The following is an 8,373-nucleotide window of genomic DNA, read 5'->3' as shown; positions in this document are numbered from 1 at the left end:
TATATATATATATATTCATAAGCACATGCACATAATCCTTTGGTGTATGCAAAATTTCTAAATAACACGGAAGAAAAAATAACAAAATGTGAGAATGATAAATCGTGTCGAAGAAATAATAAATCTCCAATTCTCACACCCTTTTTCACGCTTCTCACGCAGACATCGACTAGGGTGAACCAAAGCTATTATTATACAGACTGATAAAATTGCAACTTTCAAAAACCGCACACCGACGAAAACTCTGCAGGTCCCGCGCGAAACAACAGCAACGATGACGATAAATTCGACTGTTAAAATCGACTCGTTTAAATTCGAGAAAAAATTGCAACAACCCAGACAAATCTTTTCGAAAAATTATCCATCAAAATGACCTGCAAGCATTTTCTCTCTCAGTGATCTCTTTCTTCGAAACGACAATCCTTTTCGCCTTCCATTCTTTAATTAATTGAGTTAGTCTTAGCCTCTCAGTGATTATCAAATGTGAGTGTGTATTTAATTATTATATTTATATTTGCTTGCCTTTCTCTCTCTCTAAAAATCGATATAAGCTGTCTAGCCGCTGCCTCTTTGCACTTTTCTTGTTTTTTCTCCTTTTTTCGTGAAAACCCACCCCCATAAATTCTTCCGTCGTGTCATCGCATACACACATTGGACAATGGGTTTTAGACAACCCATCGTAGAACCGGGCCGTGACCGCCCGCTTTCACCCACTTTCGCACGATTTTTCTCTAGGGTCCTTAGGGAATCCTACCTTAGACGTTCTTTGGTCCATCAAAGTTTTGAATATTGTGGATAATTGACCTGACGGCACACGCGAGATTCTCCTATCCCAGAAATACTTGGTGCCTTAATCCTTTACCAAGAATTAATTAATGAATATCTTGGCCGCTAAGTACTATTCTAATCGACAATAATTTTTATAAAATTTGATACGAGTAATGGAAATTGAATTGAAAGAGATCGCTATGTTTTTTCATTGGCACCGCATATCCTAGGCTTTTGAGACTCGCGGGAGATTTCTCCACAGGACACATCTTTGTCCTTTTTCTTGGGATAAATAATCTATAAGGGTCGGTAAGAAGTTCTTTGGTCCATCGCAGTTTCGAATATATTGCGGATAATTGACCTGAGTGCGCGAACAACATCCACGGCACGGTTCACTACCCAATCCCGCTTAATGTTGACGAAACACAATCCCGTCACCATTTTTCCTTCCCATTAACAAATCCATTTCCCTATCACCCTCTTACGTCTATTGCGCTACCTTTGCTGCCTCTGCGCCTAACTATTTAGTATTATATAGAACTCTCTATTTGCCTAAAACATATGCTTGAATCGTGGCGCAATCTTATTGAGCTCCATGAATTAAATGCAGAATGAGTGCTCTCGATAATTTTGAGCAATTGCTCTTCGGGATAGATAGCACGAAAAAAATCCTAACATCGTGTGAATGTTCTCTCAATTTGAAACCAGTATTCTAATCCTTAAGTAGAACCGCTCGAATTTTGGTCGAATATCATTCTATCTAAAACGATTTTATGTAATTGTGGAAAATGCTCCTAGTTAGATCTTTGCCATCACGATGCGTTCTTTTGATAAAGGAGAAAGAAAAAAAAAGCGAAAGCACTTATTCCGGAGAGATCACGGAGCCCATTTTCGCTCACGCAACAACGATCCGGCCCTTACGACTGTAACTTTTGTTATCCTTGCAACGCTAGAGAAACCTCTTGAATAACGAACGAACAACACTGGTCGATCGCGCGGGATGGGACCCCACGCCGCGCGTTAAAGTAACAACGAAGATCACTGTTACTTGTAATAACTGATTAATAGTAGCAGTAATAATAATAATAGTTATAGTTATTATGTAGCCTCTAGTCGTCTAATGTCTATGTCCAACTAGTGAAAAATTTGTATATAAATCGTCTCGCCCTTTTCTCCACGGAGGAGGGAGGGTATTCGACGGAGTGTAAAGTGCAAAATATAGTAAGCTACGATCTTGTATTTTTAGTGCTCTCTCTCGCGACTAAGCCTCTACCGCCATCACCGTATCACCTACGCGGCCTGTTTCGGCTGATGAAGTCACTCGCGGCTCGAATGAAAATCTTCACATTTTTACACATATCAGTAAAATTAACAGTATTATTCTCTAACTACCACATATATTACCGCGTCTTTGAAAATTCTCATCTGAAATTGTCAAAATGATAAAATCGCATAGAGTAAAATAATAGTTAAATAAAACTATAGCTTTTTTTTTACTTGTCGTTAAAAATTTATAATTATAGAAATCTAAAATGTCGTATAATATAAAAACTATATTATTCATTGTTGACTATTCAAGATTCAGGCAGGCTATGACTTGATAAATTGGCGAATTTTAGATAGAAAATAAATTAAGGATAAAGTTAATAGAAAAACATATAGCAAAAATGACTAACTTGAAGCTACTATTGCACTTGGAATAGAATTCATAAAAGCTATGAAAATAAAAACTTTCAGTAAACAAATCTGGTATCTTTGATTGAAAATTGAAGAACGATAAACAATATTTATATATATGCTATATAAATAAATCAAAAATTCAACAATTTTTTTATAGATGTTAACATAAATTCTATGTTTTTACATTAAAATCAATTCATTATAAAAGCATCATAAAAAATCGTAATATAATGAAAAAAATTTCAAGAAACTATAAAGTTACAAAATCGAATTGAAATTGTAATTTGGATAAATCTCCGCAATTCGTTATATTTTCTATTTTTTATATCGTATCTTCGATATAAAAAAGGCTGTTTCGAAATCTGTTCCGTTTTCTCCAATTACGATATATTGTTACATTGATTTATCAAGCTACCTAAAAGTTCATGATATGAGCAATGTACAACCTTTCTCAAGTCATCATACGATTCACCAATTTTTTTCCGCGAATGTTCGTCCAGAAGTGGAATCAGCCAAACAAGCCGGGCGGTCCGACATGGCGGCGGCGTTGTTAAGTTATTACTAAGGTGCCTTCAGTCTATCCAATGTCAGTACTATCTTGTATTTGGTGTCGTTAAAACCGTCCCTCTCTGCAATCTTTCACGAGATTGCAGCGCTTTTTCTACCTTCCATTTTTCTCCCCCACTTTTTTCACACATCACCGCTCCCCCAAAAATGTTTTCGCAACATTCTCTTTGCGACTCAAACGGCTCAACAACAACATGGCGAACGGTCATCGATACATATATATATATATATATATATTGCATTGGCAAGGAAAAGGGAAACAAGAGATCCATACATTATGTATGCGTCTCTGCAAAATATCTGTGTACATATACAACATATAACGTCTTCTCTCTATGTGCGCGTGCGTCTATGTGTGCATTCGCTTACATACTTAATATAATAATAATAATTAGTTTAATAATAACCAATTTTATATCCATGCTGGTCCAGAGCTAAAAGATAATAATCCTTATCGAACAATAATAATAATAAAAATAATAATAATAATATAATAAGCTGTAATATAATAACAGTGACAATAAAAATAATGTTATGGTTGTATCAATAGCAAGTGCGAAAGTAATCGATAATAGCAAGTAACTAGTTAATATAATCAATAATCAATAATGCTATAATACACTTCCTCGAGAAACAAAAAAAAAAAAAAACAGGAAAGAAAACCTGTAAACCTGTACACCAGACAAGATTACACTATACAGGATATATTCCCCATATTCTTTCGAATCTTTTTTTTCTTTTCTTTTCTCTCTCTCTCTCTCTCTCTTTCTCTCTCTCTACGTAGCCACACTAATATACTTAGCGATAAATATACATCCTCGTCTTTCTCCCTTTCTCTTTCTTCCTCGTTCGTTTTTTTCTTTTTTTATTTTCTCTTTTTTCGCGTATATGTCGAGAGAGAATTAACATATTAATTCTGCTCGTTTCACGAAACAATAATTTGGTTTCTCTTAATTTTAATAATTTTCTTATATATTGCATCGCGCGCAAAAATTCCATAGGAAAGTAGGAATGCATTATTTAATCAAATCTAAATCGAGTTTTCAACATTAAAATAATTTTGATAAATTAAATTTTTCAAGGAATATAAATCGGCAATTAATTGTTCTAAATTTACATTTAATTTCGAGTGAATTCTAATTTAACAAAAACTTTTAAAACTTGGAATATTTAATGTGTATATAAAATTAAAAAGATATCTCTTTCTATATTGCTGGCACAAGAGATATTTGACATGTCAAAATGATTCGTATTTGTATTGTTCGTGAAACGTTAGAAGTTGATAAATAATATTGAGACTGTAATCTTTTCTTCATCATTTATCATTTTTCGGCGGAAAAAATTTGCCATTTAGTCACAGATTTTCGTTTCGGGCCCCGAATAGTCGAGCTCTCTTAAGAAAGGGATATTTCTTATTTTTTTTTTGAAGCAACTCTTATATCGTAAGTGTTCTAAAGATTCTGAGTATACTTCCATAAGAAATAGTGCTTTTAATTCGATGCTGCTCGGAAGACCAATGTTCGATTTTTCGAACATTTGATACGAGGACTTTTTCAGGGGATAAGAATCACGACACTGTTTCGTGGTGCATGTAGAAAGCGAATTTCTATCAATTTAATCGTTACGATTTCAAGAATTTTTGTCTTATATATTTTAGATAATCATTTTGACTTGATCACCACATGTCTTCCGTGCTTTTTGATCGAAAATAGAATAATTTATAAAAAGACTGTTCCGCTAATGCACCACAATTTCTCTTCACGTGCTGTCTGAATTACGCTGATTCGACGAGTAACCGAGGATCGAGCTCGTTATTGCACAGTTCAAGGATCATATAATACTAATGTACATAGGAAGCTAAAGAAGGCTGTTTTTTTTTTTTTTGTCTTTGTCACGTATCATCGGCCCTTCCCCCTTCTTCTCTAGACTCCCTTTGAGCTCGCTCTCTCGTATTTTCTCAAAGGACAACATTGTCTTTTTTTCTTTGAAAGTCTCTTATCCTCTGCTTCACGGAGGATAGGCCGAAACGAATCATCATCGATCATCACCGTCATCGCGGGGGTGAGATGGGCTACGCAGTTGGTCCAAATTTTTTTCGGCATGGGATATCTTACGTATGTCGGCAAACGCGATGATAGCAATAGTGAGCAGATAAAATGTTAAAGATAATAATATCCAATCAACAGTTGGCTTACTTTCTTCGGCAACTTGTTCCGCAAGATTTCTCTTGCTGGAAAGCAATTTACTTACTTACCAATTGTTTGCCAATATGTCCGTGATAGCTCTACTAACAAAGGCAGCAGCAATTACTATACCAATCATAATGAATTAGTTTTCCATTTTTGCAATTTTGAAAAATGTTAATTATATGCAAATAAAGTTGAAAGTTTGTACATTTGATATTTAATCATTAGTATAAATGCTTATACGCATATACGCATACATTTTCCTCTATTTCGATAAATATTATATAAATCTAAACTCTATTTTTTCAAATAATTTTTCCAAGATTGCGCTGCTTTCGTTTCGAGATCCTTCAATCTTTATAAACCCGCGATTCTCTCTATTCATCCACCCCGTTGCCAAACAAGCATCGCTCAAGAGCGGCCGCCGCGCCTAAAGGCCGTCGCCCTGGCCGCCGCGGCCACGTTTCTGGACGTCGCGGTGGCACTGAGCCTCCTCGCGTGCCTCTGAACCGCCGCCGGGCCGATCGGCAGCCCACCTCGCCCTCGCCCCGCCCGCTAAGGCCCACCAGGCAAATAAAAGCCGAAGGGCATGACGCAATCCTTGGGCATAAAACAGTCGTGCACGGTCTTCATGTGATTCTTCATCTTGTCCGGACGCGAGAACTCCTTGCCGCATACCGGGCAGGGAAACACTTTGCGCTGATGACCCTCATGATAGAGGAACGCGTGCCGCTGGAAGCTATACTTGTTCTTGAAGGTTTTCTGGATGTCGAGCTTGGCGCATTCGGTGCACTGATAAACGCCCTCATTGATGGAAGCGTAACGGAAGAGATTTAAGCCGCGCACTGACATCTCCGTCAGCTGTTCGGCCGGATCCTGGGACTGCGAAGTGGCGCGACGTCGCATCCGCCGCTTCGGTGCCTGACGGCCGCTAGGCGCTGACATTGCGCCAGCGCCGGATGTGGTATTCGCACTGCCGCTACTTGGTGTCCTGGAAGCTGGCGACGCCGACGAGCTCCGGGTCAGCGTGCCGCCACCCGCGCTGGTCGTCGTTGATGTCGCGCCCGCGTTTGTCGTCGTCGGTACAGCGTTCGTCGTCGTTGTCGACGACGACGTGCTCGCCCGTACGTTTGACGATGACGAGGACGACGAAGAATTCGGAGACGACGATATGTCCATCGCAGCCGGTGAGGAACCCTGGTTCAGGCCACGGGTTTTCTCTTTCCAGGTCTCGTTGCCGCTATCCGATTTGTTCGACGAGAACTCTGCGGAAAGATTATAATTAGTAAGTGCTGTCGAATTAAATTGATTCAAGATTTCATAAGTATTAATTTAACCGAGGATCGACATTTCTACTAATTCACTATCAAATATTACACAAATATATAAATTATATATTTCGTGCTTTCTTCGAAAGTATCTTTCAACATTATTTAATACAGATTTCGACAATCTTTAATGTGCTTTGATTTTATTCTTAAAAGGATCAATATGAAAAAAATACTATTTCCAGTCAATTTTATTGTTAATTAAAACTTAAAAAAAATGTGCTTCATACTGTTTTTTTATATTATTCTTATTCTTCATATAATCATTTGCTCTAAAGATATTGTCAAAATTATTCTTTTTTCGAAATTATCGATACTTTCTCCAAAGATATAGATGTTTGAAAAAAAATTGTCTCCCTCTATTTAGAAGATATCAATATTATACATATTTTTCTAGCAAAAAAATATATCTTCCATAAAATTACGGTGCATTATATATAAAAGCCGTAAAGTGAGTGATAAGTAAATAATCGAGCTGATGATACTTCATAAAAAAATATATCGATACATGCAAAATAATCTAAATACTTTGCCTACTGATCATAAAAGCGAATATTATAATCACGATTTAAAGTAAAATTAAAAATACGTTTGAATGATGTCAACTTAAGACTAATCATAAAATAGAAAATTGTGTATAGCGCTGCAATAAATAAAAATCATTGCATACTTTTTTTTTACAATTTTCATAAAAAATATGGGAGGGGCATAAAATGCGATAAAATGACAGAATATCAACGAAAAGATACTAACATCAAACAAATTAATTGATTTAAAATTGTCCATTTTTTTATCAATTATGTGTGATGTGCGTCATACTTTTATAAGTGTCATGGGTGTATTGTGTGTGTATCTATTAATAATACAATAATCCAACAAAAATTCACAAAAGAAGAATTTACACTAGTGAATGTAAAAATTGAACCAAGAAGGAAAAATTCGAGGAGAAAAACAAAAGGGCAACAAATAAAAAATATTATACAATAATATAAATGCAACAAAAAATCATATACACATATACATATATATTTATCGTTTTCTTATTTTCCACAATTTCTTTGCTCTCCTTTTCGGAGAGAAAAAGAAAATAAAACAACAATGCGCAACATGCAAAACAAAAGTCTGTAAAAAATAATAATAATCGCTGGCCTCACGTCGCAGTCGACTCCTCGACAATCCCGAGTCCTCCAGGACTTGGAAAGATCTAAAAGTCGCTCTGGAGAACGTCGGGATCGAGTCGCTTCTTCGAGCAAACAGTGACGGAGGAAACTTAACATCTAAGGATCGTCTTCTCGGCAGCTGTAATTCCGACATCATAAACCTTTCTCAAAAATTATAAGAAAAGATTTTTAATCCTTTACATAAAACAATAATCTTTTTCTAGAGAAATAATTTTCCACTCGCGGATAAAAAAATTTATCTTTCTCTTTTTAATTATTACAAATACGTCGATCCTTATGTTTGCGTTATGAAAAAAGTTTCATTAATCGCAACAAAAAATCGACAATTTGCGATATGCAAAGACATTTCTACTAGTCGAAAATAACTTCCGAGAAAAAGTCGGAAAAGATTGCCATTTATAACTTGATGCGATTATATCAAATATTATGTCGGCTGCAGCAGCGGCCGATAAGATGATAGTGCATTAAAACGAAATTAAATAAAAGTAATTTTTGGCTAAGAATAACGGGGTGCTTCGTGACGAGTGCGGGGAGGTCCCTTAACATCCGGTGTCGACATACAAATAAAATATGTATACATACAAAATTAAGATGCATGGGATATCGAATTCTGAGGTGATATCAATGAGAATGTCGCCGGCACGTGAAACTCGCGTCCTGCTG

The 8,373-nt window shown here is 36.2% G+C and overlaps 1 protein-coding gene across 8 annotated transcripts in view; it reads right to left on the bottom strand.

Annotated features, from left to right (window-relative positions):
- LOC115233565 (protein tramtrack, beta isoform-like) overlaps positions 1 to 8,373 on the bottom strand; it is a 64,620-nt gene that overhangs the window by 7,694 nt on the left and 48,553 nt on the right. For 7 of the 8 annotated variants that reach the window (XR_003883791.1, XR_003883793.1, XR_003883790.1 and 4 more), the window contains one exon: positions 3,687 to 6,466. The exons of the other annotated variant lie outside the window; for it this stretch is intronic. The gene's annotated coding sequence lies outside the window, so the exon portion shown is untranslated. The remainder of the gene's footprint in view (positions 1 to 3,686; positions 6,467 to 8,373) is intronic. 8 annotated transcript variants of the gene reach the window in all.

The sequence above is a fragment of the Formica exsecta genome, unplaced genomic scaffold, assembly GCF_003651465.1.
Source record: "Formica exsecta isolate Colony F162 unplaced genomic scaffold, ASM365146v1 scaffold178, whole genome shotgun sequence".
Lineage (NCBI taxonomy): Eukaryota > Metazoa > Arthropoda > Insecta > Hymenoptera > Formicidae > Formica > Formica exsecta.
Note: the sequence above shows the minus strand (reverse complement) of the source record. Positions and strands in the feature narration are given on the sequence as shown.